The 19,974-nt window shown below is 48.3% G+C and overlaps 1 protein-coding gene across 1 annotated transcript in view; it reads left to right on the top strand.

Moving 5' to 3' along the window:
* Window positions 1-19,879: 19,879 nt before the first annotated feature.
* The window catches only part of ELMSAN1 (ELM2 and Myb/SANT-like domain containing 1), a 36,074-nt gene continuing 35,979 nt past the window's right edge, over window positions 19,880-19,974 (top strand). Inside the window, exon 1 of the mRNA XM_008584042.1 lies at window positions 19,880-19,933. The gene's annotated coding sequence lies outside the window, so the exon portion shown is untranslated. The remainder of the gene's footprint in view (window positions 19,934-19,974) is intronic.

The following is a 19,974-nucleotide window of genomic DNA, read 5'->3' as shown; positions in this document are numbered from 1 at the left end:
CACCCCCAGCTAAAGAGCATTCCAGACTCTCCAGAAAGCGCTACAATTTTCCAGATGCTGTGGCTGGCAGTTCTGACCTGCAGATTTACTTCCTTCCTTAAAATGTGTCCCCTTCATTTCTTGTTCTTACTGAAGCATCTCTTTGTGAGAGACCCTTAAACCTTCTTTTTCCTTGTCTACATGACGCAGGGCAAATGCTTTACGACTTTCTGTCTCAAGTGCTGCTTGAAATACACACAGTGCTTTGAATAAGCTTTGGATAAAGGGCTGCTCTGTAATCTCACTTAAAATGCCTGTTTGCAAGAGTCACCCTCCTGCTCAGCAACCTTAAATGGCTCCCCACTGTTTGCATGATAAGGATCAAACTTCTAGGCTAGCAGTCAGGGCCTTCCACACAGGGGTCTGGCCTCCACTGCTCTCCTGCCCTAACCCTCTGCTCTGACCCAATGACCCACTCTATGCTTTTGTTCAAATCACAGGTGACAAGCATTCCTACCTCCCATCTTTCCCCGAAGGTGGAGGCCTGGAATGCCTCCCCCTTCCTCTCTTCCACTTAGCTCAGCCCTGCTTCCCTTCCAGCCCTGTTCATGTTTCCCTCCTCAAGAATTTCTCCTGTCCCACCCTGTGGGCCTACCTCTGGGACTCTGGTCATATCCACTCGGGCCCCATGCTGAGGAAAACCTTGAGTCCTGGCCTAAGGATTTTCAATTTCTTGGTTGGGCTGTGGCTTCAATCCTACCCTTTGTGCAGTGCCTTAAATATGCCTTTGGGTGGATAAATATTATCACTTTCCAACTAAACTGGAAGCCCCTGTTTTATATATCTCTGTATCGCAGGCCTGGTGCTCCACTCAAAGCAAGTCCCAGGAAATGTTTGATGATGATGATGATGATACAGGTGGCAGTAGCCATCTAATTCTGTCTGCTTGCGCATAGGCACACACACCCAAGCCAAGCACCGAGGACCATGGTTCTCAGTCTTAATTATGAACATTTACCTGGTCTTAATTATGAACATTTCCCTGCCTTCTCCTGCCTGTTGGCCTCTCTCTGGCTCCTCCTGGCTTTGTACCTCATTGTTTAGCCCCATTTCCAGCACCTCTGTTCGCTGGGTGTCAGACTGTGTCTGTCCAGCTTCAGCACTGGCTCCTCTGTGTCCTGATATGGGCCTGGTCGACCTGCCCAGGATGCTCTACGCCTTAGCACTGGATCTGAGGGAAGAGGATTTATTACCTGGATTGGCCTGGCCTTCTGAGGGAGGCAGGCTGGTAGAAGGAGGTAGGACCAACTCTCAGGCAAGACTTGTGAGGAGGGCAAAGAGATGCTTCTTGGTTAGCTGCAGGCTTGCTTTGCCCAAACAGGTGTTGAACCTGTAAATTTAGGCTACACTATAAAACTGAGTCTTGGGGAAACATTGGGCTTGGTGAGAAGGATTTTGTTGCCTCCACCCAGTTCTTACGGTTAATCATAACCTTGCCTTACAAGCTAGATTCTTTCTTTTTAAATTGAGATATAATTCACATACCATAAAATATACTCTATAAGCTAGATTCTTTAAAAATTTTGCTTTATTTGAAAATTGAATCTGGTAGGTTTTTCCCCCCAGTTTTCTATTTTTTATTTGTAAATGCAATATATACACATAATTCAAAATTCAAAAGATATGTTATACAGTGTAAAGTAAGTCTAAAAAATAATTTTGATAAAAGGGATTACTATATATGTATGTATGTATGTATTTATATGTATATAAATGCAATATAATTAGAAAGATAAATATCTGTTATAACCATGTGGGAAGGAAGACCTTCTTAAGAAGGATATAAAGCCCAGAGCCATAAGAAAATACTGATAAATTTGATTACATAAAACTTTGAGAAAATGAATTTCCCATCCTCTAATGTCCTCCATTTCTTTTTATTTTTTATTTTTTTTTAATTAATATTCTATGATGTTGCAGAGCAGTTGGGAGGGAGGGGAGAGGGGAAAGGTGAAGGAAATGGTGTGGAAGAAGGAGGGAGGAAGAGGGGTGGGGTTGAGGCCTGTGGCACCCCCTCATTCCCACAGGAGAGACTGGGGGCTTCCAGTGGTGGCTTAGTCATTGCTTGGGTGGCCCTTCTTGCTGCAGCTGAGCTGGCTATGCGTGGGGAGGGGGGGACGGGGGGCACAGCTGAGGCCCTCTGGCCTAATGTCCTCCATTTCTTCAGTCTCCCACTGTCCCTCTCTTAGGCAACTACAATTTGTCATTTTTCAGCTACCCTTCCAGATGTAGTCTCAGCAGATAGAAGAAAATATGAATATATAAACCAATACTGGTGTACTATACACAGGATTCTACATCCTGTGTTTTACACCTGTATCTTGGAGATTGTTCTAGGTCAATACATGTAAAGCTGTCTAATTTTTTTTTCCAATGGCTAAATTGTATTCCACCACATGAAAATGCCATAATTTATTTAACTAGTCTCCTATTGAAGAGGATTTGGGTTTTTTCCAGTCTTTTGCTACTACACATAATGTTGCATGCAGTTAATATGTTGAATTCACTTTTAATTGAAAGTTCTTAATGAACATATTCGGGTGAAACGGGATTTACATAGAAAACTATTTCTGAAAAGTTATGTATAAACTGAATTTAATAAATCAGTATTTTCTAGAATCCACTATTTTACAAAATAATCAACTTTTAGAACTGGTTAAGATCTTAGGGATTATTATCATCCAGCCACAGTTTTATAGTAACTGCGGTAACAGCTCTCCAGGAATCCTGTGGTTAAGGATTTAAAGCTAGGAAGGAAACCTGTGCTCTCTCATTTTAACTAAGTCCCAGAGAGGATAAGTTACTTCTCTAAGGTCACATGGCTGTTAAATGAAATAGTTAGGGCACAAACACCACATTCCATTTCCATTCTCCATCCTGCATTGATAATCCTAGTCATTATAATCATCAGTTTCAGCATGTCTATTTATAAACCAAGAATTCCATTCTCTTCAGTTTCTTTAAGGCAGTATGCAAAGATTAAAAAGAAGAAACATAAAAAACGAACAAACAAAAAAAAAACTGGGGGTGGAGGGGAGGCCTTTAAGAAAAGAGTGGCATGCGTTTTTAATAGACTTCTTACTATTATATTATCTTATTGCAGTCTTAATTGATCTTAATTGCTATAAACCTATTGAGTCTCCAAAGCCTTCTAACCAGACTCAGTTGGCCAATCAGATGACTTAGTGTTTTCCAAGTGCAGAACATGGATTGAGCCACAACAGGAAGACAGAGGAATCCTCCTAGTTCCCCAGAGGCAGAAGGCCCAGGAACAAAGATGTGGCACCCCTCGAACAGCCAGTTAATGTGGGGCCAACTCTCGTTAGCAGGCCTTTATGGGACAGCCACGGTCCTACCAACGCTGTGTGGCACAATGAGGGGTGCAAAGCGGGGTTGCACATGCTTCTCCTCCCAGGAGGCTAGAAGCCCAGCTTCTGAGATAGGTCGTGCCCAGAGGGAATAACGGACTGAGGGTGGATCTGTCACTAGGAGAACGGAATTTGGTGGAGTTGCATTTTCTGGGGGTCTGGTTCTAAAGTCAGCCCATAAGGTGAAAAATAAGAATATAATCAAAATCAACCTTGAAAGTCCTTTAGGAGGGCACAGGTAGGCAACAGACCTACTGGTTCTTGATACTTAAGTTCATCTTAGTCTGTTCCTCTAGTTCTGGAGGAAGCTGTGCTTTCTGAGATTGAGCACCAGGTGAAGCAGTTGGCTTATATTTGAGGACTGTGTCGTATGAAACGTGTGTGTTTCAGTACTGCAGTCTCACTTAGCACATTGAGGTGTTTATACCATGATATCCCTGAGGCAGCAGGCTGGAGGCTCGGGGCTTTTGGCCTATGCCCACCCCTGAATAGAATGGCAGATTTACGTGGTTATTTCTCCTTGTTCTGTTCTGTCCTGGTTTTTTTCCTTTCCTCCCTTCCTTTGCCCCTCCCTTCCTTCCTCCCCTCCCCTCCAGCTTGCCTAGCTGAATTTGCATAAGTTAAATGAACATACTAGGAGATTCCATTGTCGTGTGCCTCATGAGAAGATGGTGGGGGCTGTAAGTTAGGAAATAATCATATGAGGTTAAGCAAGAAAGGCTCTTAGAAGAGGTGAGCAGTGTGTAATGGAGTAGAGAGGCTGTACTGACCTCCCCAGATGGCTGGCAGGATCTCGACTTCCCTGGTTATGGAGAAAAAGAAAAGTGGCTGCGGTTGTAGTAGTCATAGCCTTGCCCATCATAGTTGACAAGGTGCTTTCCCTTACATTCACTCCTTCACTCACTCATGCCATGTGCATTTATTGAGCCCCTACAGAGTGCTTGGCTCTGTGCTGGATACTGGGGATCCAAAGGTAGAGAAGGTTTAGGCTGCCCCTTCAAGGCACTCATGGTCTGTGAGGGAGACTAGATCAGCTGTTCATCAGTGGGGAAGTCAAGAAAGAGCACTGAAAAGACTTATTGATTTAGGAATTGGAAGTTTGGGGATCCAAAGGTAGAGAAGGTTTAGGCTGCCCCTTCAAGGCACTCATGGTCTGTGAGGGAGACTAGATCAGCTATTCATCAGTGGGGAAGTCAAGAAAGAGCACTGAAAAGACTTATTGATTTAGGAATTGGAAGTTATTGGGACTTTGCCAAAGGGGCTTCTTGACTAATGTAACCTCTCTGTGAAATAGGTGTTACAGGTATCACCTGCCCTGGGTTGAAGTGGCAGGTGCAAATCCTAGAACCCAGGTTTCCTGACTCCAAGTCCACCTTTCTCTAAGCTGGTGGGGAAATACGGAAGAGCCCAAAGGGACAGTAATGCCTTTAATTTCTGATATGAATTCCCCAAACGAGCATCTGGTCAGATCCAGGGCCAGGGCAGATTGTTATTAGTCAGCATTTATGGCATTTGCTTGTATTTGTTGTGATTAGGTGGCTACGATCCTCTTGAATGGTGTGGGTATTTTAATTAGACTCTTTTCACAGAGCAAAAGATGGAGGCTTGAGCACAGTGTTGTCTTGTGGGGAAAGAGGGGCCCGTGTGCAGGCAGAAGGAGTTTCTGGGGTGGTCAGGTCTTAGGTCTGTAAACAGCAGAAGGTGATTCTGGCTAAATAAAGGAGAAAAAGATTTTATTGGAAGGATATTTAGTGGCTCACTGAGTGTCCTGGAAGGCCAGAGAATGAGGCTCAGAAATCAGTCAGGGAAGTTGTGGGAAGTTGGGTCACCATCACCAAAGCCAAAGTGACGATGACACTGGCCTGGCATTACTGCTGCCAGCAGACCTGGATGCTGCCACCCCCTCCTGAACGAATTCTGAACTCTCCCTGCTTTCTTGTGCCACTTACTGCAGAGGCAAAGCCCAGGCTGAGCATCTGGTTGGCCCAGCTTAGGTCACATGGCAATGTTCTTGCTGTTGGGGGTCCTGAAGAGCAAGGGTCTGGAGGCTGCAGCTTCCCCGTGGGCAGATGGAACTCTGCCTCCCATCAGGACTCAATGCCAGGTGCCTAAAACCAGGGGAGGGGTGCAAAAGCCAGGTGGACAAGTGTCTCTCATTGAACCTGGAGCCCCTTCTAGCCCTCAAACTGGGATGGTTGGGCAGTGCTGGATGAGAGAAGAGGAGACGGGGCTCCCCCTTAGGCCACTGAAAGCATCCACATCTTGATCTTAATCTTTTTGGACGTTGTTCCTAATCCTTAGCCTCCAGCTGAGCTTTCAGATTCTTATATGCTCTGCAGATCTGAGCATTTCATTAGCAGCTGGATTTCTCCTTAGGAATCTGAACTATTCCAGTGGAAAAGGGAGGTCATCCCAGCATCTGGATCCTGCCTGCACATTTGATTCCACTTGGAAAACTTCAGTGCTGCCTTGTGAGGACAGAGGCCAAGGCTTGGCTCTCTTGCACTAACAGGCAGTTACAGCTTGAATTCTGTTCTCCAGGTTTGGGTGAGACACACAGGGCCACAGGGTGTTTGGGAAGTAATACCTTTCTTTTTAGACTAGAAGGTAGAGATCTGGCTTCAGGCTTGGTTTGTGGAACAGTTGAGGTCCCTGGTGCCCAAGCTGCTCAAGTGACAGTAGTGGTACCTCTCCAGTTCTGAAGATGTCAACCTAGTCAAGATGTGCTACCCAGTCTCCTGTCTGGGAGAGTAAAGGAGCTAGGGCTTTGTTTGCCTGGGGCTGTCAGCATCACCTGTCACATCCCTGCCCAGTTTCCTCACCCCAAAAATGAGAGGGTGTTGGATCAGGTGAGCTCCAGCTCCCTTCTTGCACTCAGATCCTCTGGTTTTAGCTCTTTTAAGCAATGGCATCCTGACTGAAATCTTGATCGTTCAGTTCCAGTGACCTTAGACAAAGGAATTAATTTCCTTAAAAAAGAAAAAGAAAAATGCAATTTTGAATTTACTGGTTCTTTGCTGGGGTGACTGCCAGTGTTCCAAGACTTTTCCTCTGTGCCTGGAAACAGGAATCCACTGCCCCCACGAAGCTGGGTGTGTCATGGGCTGGGTTCTTGCAGCTCTGGACTGGAAGTGATTCCTGATGCTGAGGCTTAGTGACTGATATAGAGTCAGGATGGCTCCTCGGAGGGGATCGAGGGTGGTTCTGGACAGTGTTGGATGTGGCCTAATTTATACTGAACTTGCCCATATTTTTCCAAACGAAATGAAATTGTGTTAAAAGCAGCATTAAAGCAAAAAATAAGGGTTGAAGGACCTGAGTTATTTTACTAAAACACAGCTTTGGTCCTGTCACCCCTCTTCACAGCCTTTGAGAGCTGCCCAAGCCCTGCAGGAGAAGCTCTACGTTCCTCAGACGGCACGCAAGGCCCCACTCCAGCCCGCCTTTCCTGCCACTCCCTCTTCCCTAGTGGGCGGCTCCTGCACGCACTTTCACTCCCCTGTGCCTTTGCTTATTGTTGTTCCCTCTGCCTGGAATGCCCTCCCTGCCCTTTTGCTCCTGGCAGACATCCACAGGGCCAGACAGAAGTCACCTGCTTCTGTGCTGCCTTCCCAAGCCACCACCTTGGCATTTCTGCAATTGAATTTCCCCACTGTAGGACATTGTAAGTCACTGTAGGTGTCCCCATCACACAATAGGTGTCCCACAGTGGGGACTGGAAGGGCAGCCTGAGGGGATGGCAAGGAGCTGAGGGCAGGCCCAGGACCCTGCCTGGGTCAGGTGGACATGTGTGCTTGGTGAGCGGCTGTCTGCATTGACGTTCCAAGCCTCCTTTAGCACCTACTAGTGGAGCCATCCACTTGTTGGCTCGGCTGTTTTTCTGAGCCTGCCAGCAAGACCCCAGTGAGGGTGGAAAGGGATCTGGGGACACAAAGCCCAGAACTGGGCCCTGCTCACCCTGAGGAGGTGCCTGTGGCGATGAGCTGGTTAAAAGGTAGCAGAGACTTCCCTTCCCACCAGCCCAATCCTAAAGAAGGATAAATACTGGCTACTGTTAGAGGACCATTTTGTTTTCATTGTCTGCTGGCTTTGCACAGAAAAGGAACTAGGGAAAACGAGTCAGCAGACCACGAAAGGAGAGCTTGGTCTCTTTAAAATGAAAGCCCTGTTCAGTCTGGTCACGAGGCAGTGAGGACAGGCTGTGCCTCTTCCTGTTGGAGGGTGAAGAGGAACAGATCCTCTTGACAGTGATTTCAGGGTGCAGTGGAACTCCAAAGCAGGAACCTGGGGTCTCAGTTTGTGTATAAAATGAGGGGGTTAGACTCTTAACCCCCTTCATTTAGTCCTATGTAGTCATTTCTTGCTCAAAAATTCCACAAGCCTGTGATTGGAGCCTGGCAGGTGGTGTCTTTTTGGTGTATCACAGTGGGACCTGTAGTTCTCACTCAGAGGCATTCCTGTTACTGAATAGTTATCCCAGGTCTGTGTGCCACTTAGAGTGCAATGCAATAGCATACTTCCTGCCATCACTGATGACTTGGACTTTCTGTCTTAAAAGACTTTTCTTTCTTAAAGTTGAGCCACCCTTAGGGCTGAGCCCACATGTGCATGGGCCTGTAAGACCACTGGTAAGTGCATGGCTTATGTTGTTTGCAAGGTATGTTTCTGGAATCTAGAAGCACATAATATTTCCAAAATCCCCTTTAGGAACCCATCAATGTATGTCTTTGGAAGGTCAGCTCAGGGGAAGCTTGGGTGGTAGGTGAGGTGGGTTTAATGTTCAGGGAGGTGCTGGCTCATTTTGGGAGGGACAGTACATGGGATCTGCCTCTGTTTCTGCCTCCACAGGGCCGGCTCTTTTCTCTCTACCCATCCTAGCCCTCTCCTTTCCTACTTACACCCCTCTGTCTTCCTTCCTTGTCCCTCCACAGCAAATCAATCGTGCCACCTCCAACATCCATTTAGTTACAGGTGTGTACTCCGGATGCCCAACCCATTAGGGAACTGGGAAAAATGGATTTGAAGAGTAGACCTTGATTTGTAGGATTGAGAAGTGTTGTCTGGAAGATTACTTTGGAAAATAGTTAATCCAGGTAACTCATACAGAACAATATATTTTTTAAATATAGAACTTCAAGCTGTAAGAAAATGTTAATTTCTTTTTACCTATTAGTATTACTCTTAGGAATTTATTCTAAGGAAATAATCCGAAAAGTAAAAGAGCTATAAGCACAAAGATATTTATAGCAACATTGTTTAAAATAGAAAAATTACTGTAAACAGCCTCAGTGTTCCATGTGGCTATATAATTCATGATACCTCATGACTCAGTGGAGTACTGCACCACTATTACATTAATATGAAGATGATGTTAATTAATGGGAAAATGTTGGATTTTGGTGAGAAAAAGTAAAACACAAAATTGCATATTTACTTGATTGAGTGCATAATCAACTTGATTGAGTGCAAAATAAGTTACATTGACCCTAGCCTAAGTTGGCATAATGTAAATACTGGATTTAGGTAAAGAGTTTATGGATGGAGTATTTGTGTTTGAAATTGTTTTAGTAATCTATATATAGTATCTATACTTTTTTTTTTTTTTTTAAATACAAGGTCTTAACATCAAAGACTTTGGGTCTGAGTGGGAAGAAGGCCAGGGGGAAGGACTTGAAGCCTTGCATCTGTTAATACCAGGAAGACCTGCTCTGTCTTATCAGCCACTAGCACTGCATGCAGGGGCTGGAGAATTCAGATTGGTCTGACTTCACCGGCTGGCTAACCGTATAACTGCAGGGTTCACAGCATGGACTCTACCTTCCACGCTGGTGCATGCAACCCCTGGGTGGCCTCAGAGCCCCAGACACCCAGACAATTGTTCACACCTGGGTTTCCAGGAAACCAGCCTGGTGAGCAGGTGAGCACGTGTGGCCCTTGAGGCTTGAGCCGCCCACTCACCTCTGGGCTGCCTCATCCTGCAGGCCCTGGCTACTGGGGGAGGGAGTTGATTTTCTCTTTTGCAGTTCATATGGACAGCGGGGAGGGTGTGCTTTGCAAACTGACCTCTCACAGCCCTGCCTAACCCAGGTGGGGCCCAAGTGAGTTGATGTCTGTGTGTTTCCGTTGTTGCACATACTTCTTCTAGTGTTGAAGTTAGAGTTGCCCTTTAGAGCTAGCCTCATAAAGCCCCCCACATTGATCCAGTACACCTCTGGCTGAGCAGGCCTGGCCCTCTGACCCCATATCTTTGCCATGAGCTCTGCAGGGACTTGCAACTGCAGGTGTGGCCCTTGTCTAAGCAGCTTGACCCTCTTCTGATCACCTTCTCCTATCTGATGCATCTTAGAACCTTGGACGCCTAGTAAGGGGCCTTCTCACACGCCATACCCCCTGTGTTTGCCTCTGTGTGTGTATAGTCTTTTCTTTTGAGTGAGGAACTTTCTTGACATGCGGAGTGGCTGTTTGGAGGGCCCACGATCTCCTTTTCACTGTGACCAGCTGGGAATGTGACCGGAGCTGGAAGTGGAGACTCCTTGGTGTTGTTGTTTGGAGTCCCAAGGTGAGTGGGAGCTGGAGAGCCCTGGGCATACCTTGAGTGGGCAGGTTGGAGCCTGCTTAAACAGAGGCCATGGCAACAGAACGTGTGTGGAGGGATGTCCAGGCCCAGCTGGGGCCCTGGTTGTACCTCAAGCATATATCTGCTAAAACCAAATTCCGGAACTGTCCAAGACTTGGAGTTTTTTGTTCTGTGATCAGACTGAAATAGGACCTTGTGGCTGGAGGTTTGCCAGGGTCAGAAAGAAATTAGAGAGTGGGGGCTCAGGGCTTACCTGGATACTTACTGGGGGTACTCAGGCCAGTTCCACATCTTCCACAACAAGTAGTGCGTGTGTGTGTGTGTGTGTGTGTGTGTTTGTGTGTGTGTGTGTGTGTGTTTTGCAGAGGGAGTGGGAACCATCTATGTGCTTCCCTAGAACAGTCCTAAATGCCTGGCTCTGTCTTCACCCCTTCAGTGACATCCTGCCTAATTCTGATAGTTGCTGATGGTGTGAATATTAATTGCCACAAGTCTAAGTAACAAGCTGTCTTCCTGAGCCCAGGACCTAGCAATAACTGCTCCTCTCAGTTCCCTAATTTAGAGACCATGTGTTTGCCCCAGGGTCGTCAGCAGCTCAATTTTTTGAAGCTTGAAACACATTTCCATAGAAACAATACTATAAATGGTGGTTGGGTTCCTAGGCTAGCCCACAAAGAGCACTGGTGTCACCTCAGAAGTTGCTGAGATAAGGTGTTAGTAAAATTGAGAGCTCAAATGCAGCAGTCAGAGTCAGCGCCCAGGATGGTGGAGGTTAAATGGTGCGGGTTTATTTATGTAACTTTGTTTCTTTGGCTAGAGATGTCTTTCAAAGCCCTTTAGATAAGGGACGCTCTGGGGCCCTCCCCTACACATAGTCGTAACCTCTCTTCTCCCTGTTGATGGTCCTTCTTTTCTCATCAAGTCAGAGGCGTGACCTACCTGCCCCCTGGCACTCTGGGCTGGGGTATTTTTGTGATGAGGAAATGGTGTCCAGTGGCCATATCTTAATCATCATCATCTTTATTTAAATAATCTTGATCAACGTAACAGAATAAATATTATTACACCTTAACAATTTACACTGTTCAGAATTCTCTTCTGATTACTTCTGATGTTCCTGTGGAAATATTAACATAGTTTATAAGTTTACCTCTGCATATTTCTTGGTGCTGATTTTGTCACTTAACATGATTTCATCAGATTGTTTCCACATATCAATCCTTTTCATATTTCATTCTGTTACCATACCATACCATAATCTGAATGGATTTCAATTTTTTGGCCCTATATACAGGTGTTATGAGCATCTTTTGTAAAAATTCCTTTGTGGTGGTATTTTAGATTATTTTCATGGGATATAGTTCCCCAACCATAATTACTTGGGCAGAGTCTTAAACTCTTGCAACACAATGCCAAATCACATTCTAGCAAGATTTAAACAATTTATAGTAGCACAGCAATGTATATGCAGCTGTTTCCCAATACTCCTGCCAACAGTAGCTTTCTCGTTTTATTTATTTACTTATTTTCATGTTGACTCGGGCCATAATGAGGCCTTAATGGTGTTCTAATTTGCATATCTTAAATTGCTGCTGAGACAGTACATTTTTCCTCTTGATGATTTTCTGTTTGTGTTTCCTCATGTGTCAAACCCTGCTCAACTCCTGTGACTCCATTTATCTCCTTGAACCACTCTCCTGTTGGGAAACACAAAGTCCTCTCTTCTTCACTGGCTCCCTCTCATCCCAACCTGGCCTAACTCATCTTTACAGCTGCCTGGTTCACCGTCTCTGGACTCTGGCCCCAGCCCTCTGACTGGCTGGGACTGATGCTCCCAGGTGGGAGGGAGGGTGATGCACAGACACAGGGGACCCTTGTGGTGGAGGCCAAAGGAAAGGAGGTAGACACCAGGTAGGGGCTTGTCTGAGTGGGTTCCTAAAGTAGGTTTATAAAGTGACCTCCTTGGAGGGCGGCTGCCCAAGGAGATACTGGAAGGAGCCATAGGCTGCTAGGGCTGGAGAAGGCACTGGAGTTCATCTGGTCTAGGGGTCACACACTCAAAGGCCAGCAGGGAACAGAGGGAATGAAATGACAGAGGCTGTCACAAGTGTGATGATAAATGACAGTGACCCCTGGCCTAGGAAGGGGTAGGATCTGTGAAGAACTGCAATATGTGAGTCCCATTCAAGTGCTGCTCCCCTGGCAGTACTACTTGGCATCACCTCCAAGAAGGAGGTCTCACTGTGGCCAGTGTTCCAATTTCTTTTCATGATAAACCAGAAATCCTGATTTTTTTTTTTTTTTTTTTTGTCTTTTTTCATGCCCGGAAACGGATCGCAACCCTCAGTGTCGCGCCCGTACCGGACCGGAACCGGCAACGGGATCGCAACCCTCGGTGTTGCTCCCACACCTCGCTCAGCCAGTGAGCGGCCGGTCTGTATGTGGGATCCGAACCCTCGGCGGGAGCGCCACTGCGCTCCCAAGTGGCGCACTATAGCAGTGCGCCACCAGGCCGGCCCAGAAATCCTGATTTTTTGTTTAAATCTCCTGGTTTTAAAAAATGTTGGCAATAAATTCAATTAAAATAAAACATTATATGTGGGTCAAATAAAATACATCCATGAGGGAGAATGGCTTGTGAGGTTCCAGTCTGTGACCCTTTATTTTATTCAACTTCTTTATTGGAGAAACACAGGCCCAGAGAAGTAAACTCATGTAGTAGAGAGAAGGAATCAGAGTCCAGGAGTTGAATTCTATCTGTATGACCTTGGGAGAGGCTTTTTGACCCTCAGCTTCCTTATCTGTAAAATAGAGATAATGGCATTCTCCCAGGGTGCTAGGTGGATCTAGTGGGCTCACATCATGTCAAGCATTTAGTAGATGCTCAGTAGATGTGTTAGATAGGTCGTGTGTAGGGTCATCCGGAAAAGTAGAGGAAGAACCAGGCTTAGAACTTTGCTCTCATGACTCACAGTCCAGAGCTGTTCCACATCATATTGGCCTGCTTTCATGGGAGTTTCCGGAGGTGTCTGGACACAGGAGTCTTTCTTATCCCTGGGAAATTGTAGGGCACTTTATGAGAGCTTGATTGCCCAACAGCTACTGAGCTCACATAATGGAGCCTCACAGCTCTGTGGACTTTGTGCTGCAGGCCCCAGAACCCAGGAGACTGAGCCTCCGTAGTTAGTCACACCATACAACATCAAACCTAACAAGCCATTGATTATAAGATGCACTATTATGTACAGCTAAGAAAGAGAAAATGCTACTAATTAATCTGTATATGCTATCAGTGGTGAGATGCATCCTGATTTCAGAGATGTTAAAACGGAGGAAAATGTGCGTCTTAGACTCAATGAAATAGAATAGTAATAAAAGTAATAATAACAATTGTTACATTTTATTACCTTAAATTTTCACACATATTGTTTTATTCATGAATTTATCAATAAGCATTCGCTAAGTGCCCACCATGTGTTGTCACTGTGTAGGCACCAGGGATACCAAGGTGAGGAATATCTAGGCTGCGCCCTTCAGGAGCTTGGATCCCAGAGAAGGAGCAGTAAGCAGGTGGAGAACAATGTGTACGTGACAGAGCAAAGATAAACAGGATGCCAGGGGAGTGTGAGAGAGTGGCTGTTCTGATCCTTACCAGCAGAGGCTGAGACAGAAGTTTGGGTGCCTGGGATTTATTTAGGAATATTCTGAGGAGGAAGGGAGGAAGGGAAGCAGGATAGAGTAGGGGAAGCAGCCAAGCAAGGAAGCATGTGTTATAGCTGGGCTAGCTTCAGCCAGACCCCACAGGGAGCCCTGGAGCATGAATTGCACCACCACAGAATTGGTCCCACCAAAGGCTCCCTTAGAGAAGGGGGCAGCTGTGAGTCCTTAGTAGCCACCACTCACAGTAGCTGGGGGATAGTGCACTAGCCTTGTAAAGTGGATCTGGGAGGGCTCCAACAGTACACACTCCAGTGGCCTTCCTCTGTTGGAGGAGTCAAGGAAGGCTTCCCAGAAGAACTGCCATTAAACTTACATCTGGAGGAGACCTGGGTGTACATTTACTGGGGATCAAGGTGGAGGGAGGGAGGAGCATGTGTGAAGACAGGACGGCGAGAAAGCGGACTTTCTCACCCTCGTGGACTGGGGAACTTCCAGTTATTTGGCTGTGTGTGCAGGGGCTGGGAAGTGCAGCAGAGCTGGATAATACTGGAAAGGTGCCTAACAGTCTAGCTAACAGTCTCAGTTTAATGCAGTAGATGATGGGAGCTATTGAAAAGAGGTGTGACCACTCTGTTAGCAGTGTGGATGGTAAAGCGTGCAAGACTAGAAGCAAGGAGATCAGTTAGGAGATGAGAAAAAATGACAGCCAACACTTATAAAAGATTTAATGTGGGGCCGGCCCGGTGGCGCACTGGATAGTGCGCCGCTTGGGAAGCACGGCGGCGCTCCCGTCCGAGGGTTCGGATCCCACATACAGACCGGTTCCCGCTCACTGGCTGGGCGAGGCGCGGGAGCAACGCCGAGGGTTGCGATCCCGTTGCCGGTCCCCGGTCCGGTACGGGGGCAACACTGAGGGTTGCGATCTGTTGCTGGACACGGAAAAAAGACCAAAAAAAAAAAAAAAAAAGATTTAATGTGTGCCAGACATTGTTTTAAGCTCTTTATCTTTCGCATTTTGCAGACGAGTGGTTAAGTAGCTTACTCAAGGTCATCAAGCTAGTGTGAGCCAAGATGTGGACTCAGCCTGTGTTCTTAACGTGTATACTCACATGAATATGAATTTTGGATTCTATTCCACGATGTTTCAGCATTTGTTTTCATTTTTAAAATAATGCTTTAAAGCATACCCACTGCACACACCAGATCTCCAGGTTCCTGTTCCTCCTGGCCCACTGCCACAGAGCAGGGAAGCTGAGTTCCAGAGAACAGCCAGTGAGGGAGTCTGTCTGGGGCTGGTTCTGCAGGGGGCATGGATGGAACTGTGCTGAAGTGAGGCCTTTGGGAAGCTGACAGCTCTTGCTGTGTGAAGAAAGGGTGTTTCTGTCCCAGGGGCCCTGTGGCCTGCCCTCCCTGGCAGCCACACCTGTTTTGTCCTTCTCCCTACAACCAGCCAGACGTCTGTCCTAGAGTGACAGCAGCAACTGGGGACATCCACAGAAGCTCCATGTCAGGCCTGACAAAGGCACTCAGAACCTGGCCCAGGCCTGCAGGGGAGGGGGCAGGTGGGAGGGCCGAGAGATGCGGACAGCTGTGGGCTGGTGTGGCTGTCGTGGCCCTGCCCTAGAACAGGTGAAGTCAATGTGAACTGAGGAGGAGGGTCCCCTGGGGTTTCAAGGGTAAAAGAGAAGACAGTGCAGGGACTTCTCAGCACACGGTGGCTTAATTTAAAGACTGGGGCGGTTTTGAACTCCCTACTCCCTTAGAAAGGACCTGATAAAAAGGGGCGAGGAGAAGGCACAGCTGTCAGAGGGCTGTCCTATTCAGGCTGGTTGGGCAGCGCTGTAGAAAAGCGTGGTGGAAAGGACACAAAGAGCAGGGGCTGGGAAGGACATCCCAGATGAGACACTGAGTTGATGTTAGAAAAAGTCTCCCTGGGCAGAGCCCAGCAGAGGGTCACCCTGAGGCCAGTGGGGTCTTTTCGGGGGTAAAAAAAAATCTTGCCTGGAACTAGGTTCTCGAAAGGGAGAAACTAGTTGAGGAGATATAGGGCAAAATAGCAAAAGTAACAACAATGATGACCCCTTATATGTACGTAACATGATTCAGTTATAAAACTGGTTTTTTGTCCTTTTGATCTCCCAAGCTCCTAGAAGGCAGGCATTCTTTCATTATTCATGTGACGAACACTTATGATGCATCTGTTTTGGGCCAAAAAATGAGGTTCTGAGAAGGTTAGTGACAACTTTCCTAAGGTCACATGGTGGTTTGCTTCAGTTAGGCAGGACCCAAACTCGGTCCTGGTTCCCTGTTCTTTCCATAATTTTCTCTTTCTTCTGTTGTAACTAGGTAATGAGGTCCTAGAGGTAGTACCTTTATTCTGCAAAGGGAAATGATAATAGGGACACAAGGAACATATGGGACATAAGGACCCTGGCATTGTGGACTTGTGATGCCTGCAACAGTATTTGTACCCCCAATTCCCCATGCTCTGGTAAAGGTTAGTTGTTCACTTAAACACACCACATTGCTGGCCTCAATGAAAAGGTCCTGACAGAGAAGGAACGGTAGAACGGGGACAGGAATGTAGGCATAGGGCCTGGGGAGACGACAGCTACTCTTTTAAATAGTGAGTGATGGCAACAGAAAGTTAATGGGGGCAGGTGGGTGGGCGATGAGAACTGGACTTCCTTGGAAGCTTTTTTTTTTTTTTCCTTCATAACAGCTTTATTGAAATATAATCCACATACCATAAAATTCACCCTTGGGGCCGAGCCCGTGGCGCGCTCGGGAGAGTGCGGCTCTGGGAGCGCAGCAGCACTCCCGCCGCGGGTTCGGATCCTACGTAGGGATGACCGGTGCGCTCACAGCGCTCACTGGCTGAGCGCGGTGCAGCCGGTCTCAAAAAAGGACAAAAAAAAAAAAATTCACCCTTGGGGCCGAGCCCGTGGCGCGCTCGGGAGAGTGCGGCTCTGGGAGAGCAGCAGCACTCCCGCCGCGGGTTCGGATCCTACGTAGGGATGACCGGTGCGCTCACAGCGCTCACTGGCTGAGCGCGGTGCAGCCGGTCTCAAAAAAGGACAAAAAAAAAAAAATTCACCCTTGGAAGGTTTTAATGGTCTGGACTCTGGTGATGACCGCTCAGGGCAGTGACAGACCACTCTGAGTGGAGGCCAGAGTGCTGACACGTGCCAGGAAACCTCTCCAATGCCATGCCCCACCCTCATTGGGACCCAGAGTTTGGAATCCTGTCGAGGGCGCTTTGTTTCCTGGAGTGTTTCTTTTTCCTCAGACATTCTCTGGGAACTAGAGCTCTGTACTTCTTTCTTTCCTACAGTTTGTAAAGAAGGTCAGTGGTGGAGGAAATCCCACTCTATGGGTAAGGTCTCTGGAACACCTCCCCACCTCCACTCCCCAAAAGGTCACCCTTCGTGTTTGCCCCAGAGGCTTGTAGGAGGGGCTGGAGCTTCTAAAACCAAAACTTTCGCTTCACATGTCAGTGATTCTGCACTGTCATATCTGCAGCAAAACTGACTTCCACGGCTTTCTCAAAAGGGCTGCAAGCCTTCTTTACACATCCTCATCTGCCTGCCTTTGGGAGGCAGACTTCTACTGCCGAGCGGTGGCTATTTGGAATAATCTTGAGCCTGCTCCCCCCCCCCACGTGCCCCCCTTCCTTTCCTTTCTCCTTTCTGAAGTGGCCCGAATTTGGAAGTTTAGTTGAGGTGAAGGGATGCGCTGCTCCAGAGTGAGCAGGGCCCCTCCAGGGCCACTGACTTCTCAGTTTTTCATGTGTCCTGCACCTGCCTCTGCTCCCTGTGCTGCTTCCTGGGCCAGGCCCCACAGCTGGTTTGGGACAGGGAGGAAGTCCTGGTGGGAATGCCCTTTGGAGTGGCTCCCACTTGTTCACTGGAGGCTGGGCCCTGGCTCCATGGTGGCAGGCTTTTCTAGGAATATGCTCCCCTACTGGGCTTTCTGGTTCATTGGGACCATCCCTGGGCTGGGCTGCACTAGTTTTTAGGGGCTTGCTTTGGGCTGCCATCATGCCAGCTGCAGGGGCTGTGCCCTCAAGGGAGATCAGGATAGCTACAGGTCTACAGAGGAACCTGGCAGCAATGGGCACTTGGTTGAGTTGTCAGTGAGCAGGTAGAAACCAGGCAAATGGAAAAAGCAAAAAGGTTCTACACTGAGCCTCTGCTAGGAGTCCTGAGAGTCTAGCGTCTACTGGCGGTGTGCATGCCTAAGCACTCCAGCTTCTCAATTGCTCACTGCTTTGCTCTGTGAGAGACTGGAAGAGGAGCAGAGAGGTAACAGCTGATTGGCTTGCCCTGTGACCTTATGCAAGTCGCTTAACTTCTCTGAACCTCAGTGTTCTCATCCATATGATGAGAGGGATAAAACTTTCTCACACACAGCATTGTTAAGTAGGTTGTATGAGGAAGTGCTTTGAGAATTGTCAGGAACAATACTGTCAAAGTGGGTGCTAAATCCAGGAGCCTGGGCTTTTCACTGCAGAGGGTGGTTTCCCTGGCTCTTCCATTCACTTTTACACTCACAGAATCATGGACCTTAAAATGGAAGTGATTTCAAGAGATCCTCCAGTCCAGTCCCCTGACATAATTATCTGTACTGTGTTGATAAGAATGTTTTAGGTGGTATTACTTTGACATACCTGTCATAACACGATGCAAATAAGCCCTTTTCCTCTTGGGTGAGGTGTGACCTCCAGGTGCACACAGGTGCTCCTGCCAGCAAAGGGGTGGAAGAGGAAGGGAAAGCCATGCCCCCCAGGAGCAAGTGCAGGGTTTCTAGGCAGAAGGTCTGAGTGTTGTCTGTGTTATCCACTCCCGGCGTGGGGGCTAAGGCCCTGGCCCTGCAGGCTGGGGGTCGGGTGGGGGTGAGAATCATATTATGCTGCTCCTCTTCTGAGAAAGTGAGGGATGCACCTGATTCTCAGGACCGGCCACGGGAAAAGTGTGTTCTTGAAAACAAAACACCAAAAATATGGAAGGAAGAACAGGGCTCCTTCCCCTGGACTTCTCCGCTGGCTCTGGAGCCTCATTGAATGTGTGGGCCTGTGAGAACCTCCTGAGCTGCAGAAGTTTCCCATCAGTGAGGTAATGAGGCATCAGGACCTGGATCAGAAAATTGATCAGGGGTAGAAAATTGATATTTAGGGAAGGCAGGGGAAAATGTGGCCACGGAGTGAAAAGCTGCCCTACTGTGGCCTGAGTTGCTAGAATTAAACCCAGGAGCTTTTTGTCACGTAAGTAATGGAGGTGTGAGTCCTTTACAGGGCGCTGGGGCCAGTTTCTCAATAACCTTTACATGCACTAGGATGCTAGTAAGCCAGAAAGTGAAACTTGGGGAGGCTGTTAACAAAGCGCCTTGGAGAGGATTGTGCATGATTTACTGTCTCCAAAACCCAAGAGTTTTCTTTGTGGAAGAAAGCGAGTTGTGCCCTCCCCAACATCACACACACTTTCCTGGCAGGATCGATGGGTTTCCAAACATTTCGTCACCGTCTCCTCCTGACCTTGGTGTGAAAGGAACGAGCCGCGTGGCCTGTTGGTTCCAGCAAAGCCATCGGGGGCGCGGGCCTGGGCTGGGGAGGGTGGCGACCGACTCGGGAGGGAGTGGAGGTGAGGTCTGCTGGAAATCCCCAGCCCGAGCGGCCGCCGGAGGTTTGAAGACGCCTTCCCCGGCCTTATTTGGTCGCAGGAAGTGGGCGGTACCGGGCCTGCTGGCGGAGAGGCCAACCCGAGACAGTTGTGCTGATGAAGTGGTAGAGCTGGTTCCTGCTCGCCGCGGTGCCGCGCGCGCCGGCGGGCCGCTGGGTCTCCGCGCTCCCAGCCTCGAGTTGTGCAATCCTTTGTAGCACGCCAGAGTCCTCCTCCTTCGCTGTTGCCTCTCGCCCTCTCTCTCTTTTTTTTTCAAGCTGTGAGCTCAACCGATGAGTCAGAGCCGTGCAATCCTGACACTGCATCGCAGGACTGGGGGTGACACGAAGGGAGGGCGAGCGCTCGCGAGGCGGACAGCACGGGCGCCGAGGCTCCTGCGCCGCGAGCGGGGGCTGACAGCCCGCGCGTCCCGCCCGGCCCTGCCAGCAAACTTCCCAGCCTCGGGAGGCGCGGGCTGGCGGAAGCCCCGTGAGCGCCGCGGGGAGGCGACGGCGCCTGTTTGTTTTTAAAATCGGGGAGTGCGTGCAGGCGGCTGGAGTCCCGGAGGCGACCGAAGGCGGCGGCCCACGGCGGAAGGGGGCAGCCGAGGCCGGAGCTCGGGCAGGAGTGGGGTAAGTGGGTCCGCCCGGCCGGTGGCCGAGGCCTGCACGCG

Source organism: Galeopterus variegatus, unplaced genomic scaffold (genome assembly GCF_000696425.1).
Source record: "Galeopterus variegatus unplaced genomic scaffold, G_variegatus-3.0.2 Scaffold101, whole genome shotgun sequence".
Taxonomy (NCBI): domain Eukaryota; kingdom Metazoa; phylum Chordata; class Mammalia; order Dermoptera; family Cynocephalidae; genus Galeopterus; species Galeopterus variegatus.
This window is presented reverse-complemented; position numbering and strand designations above follow the sequence as displayed.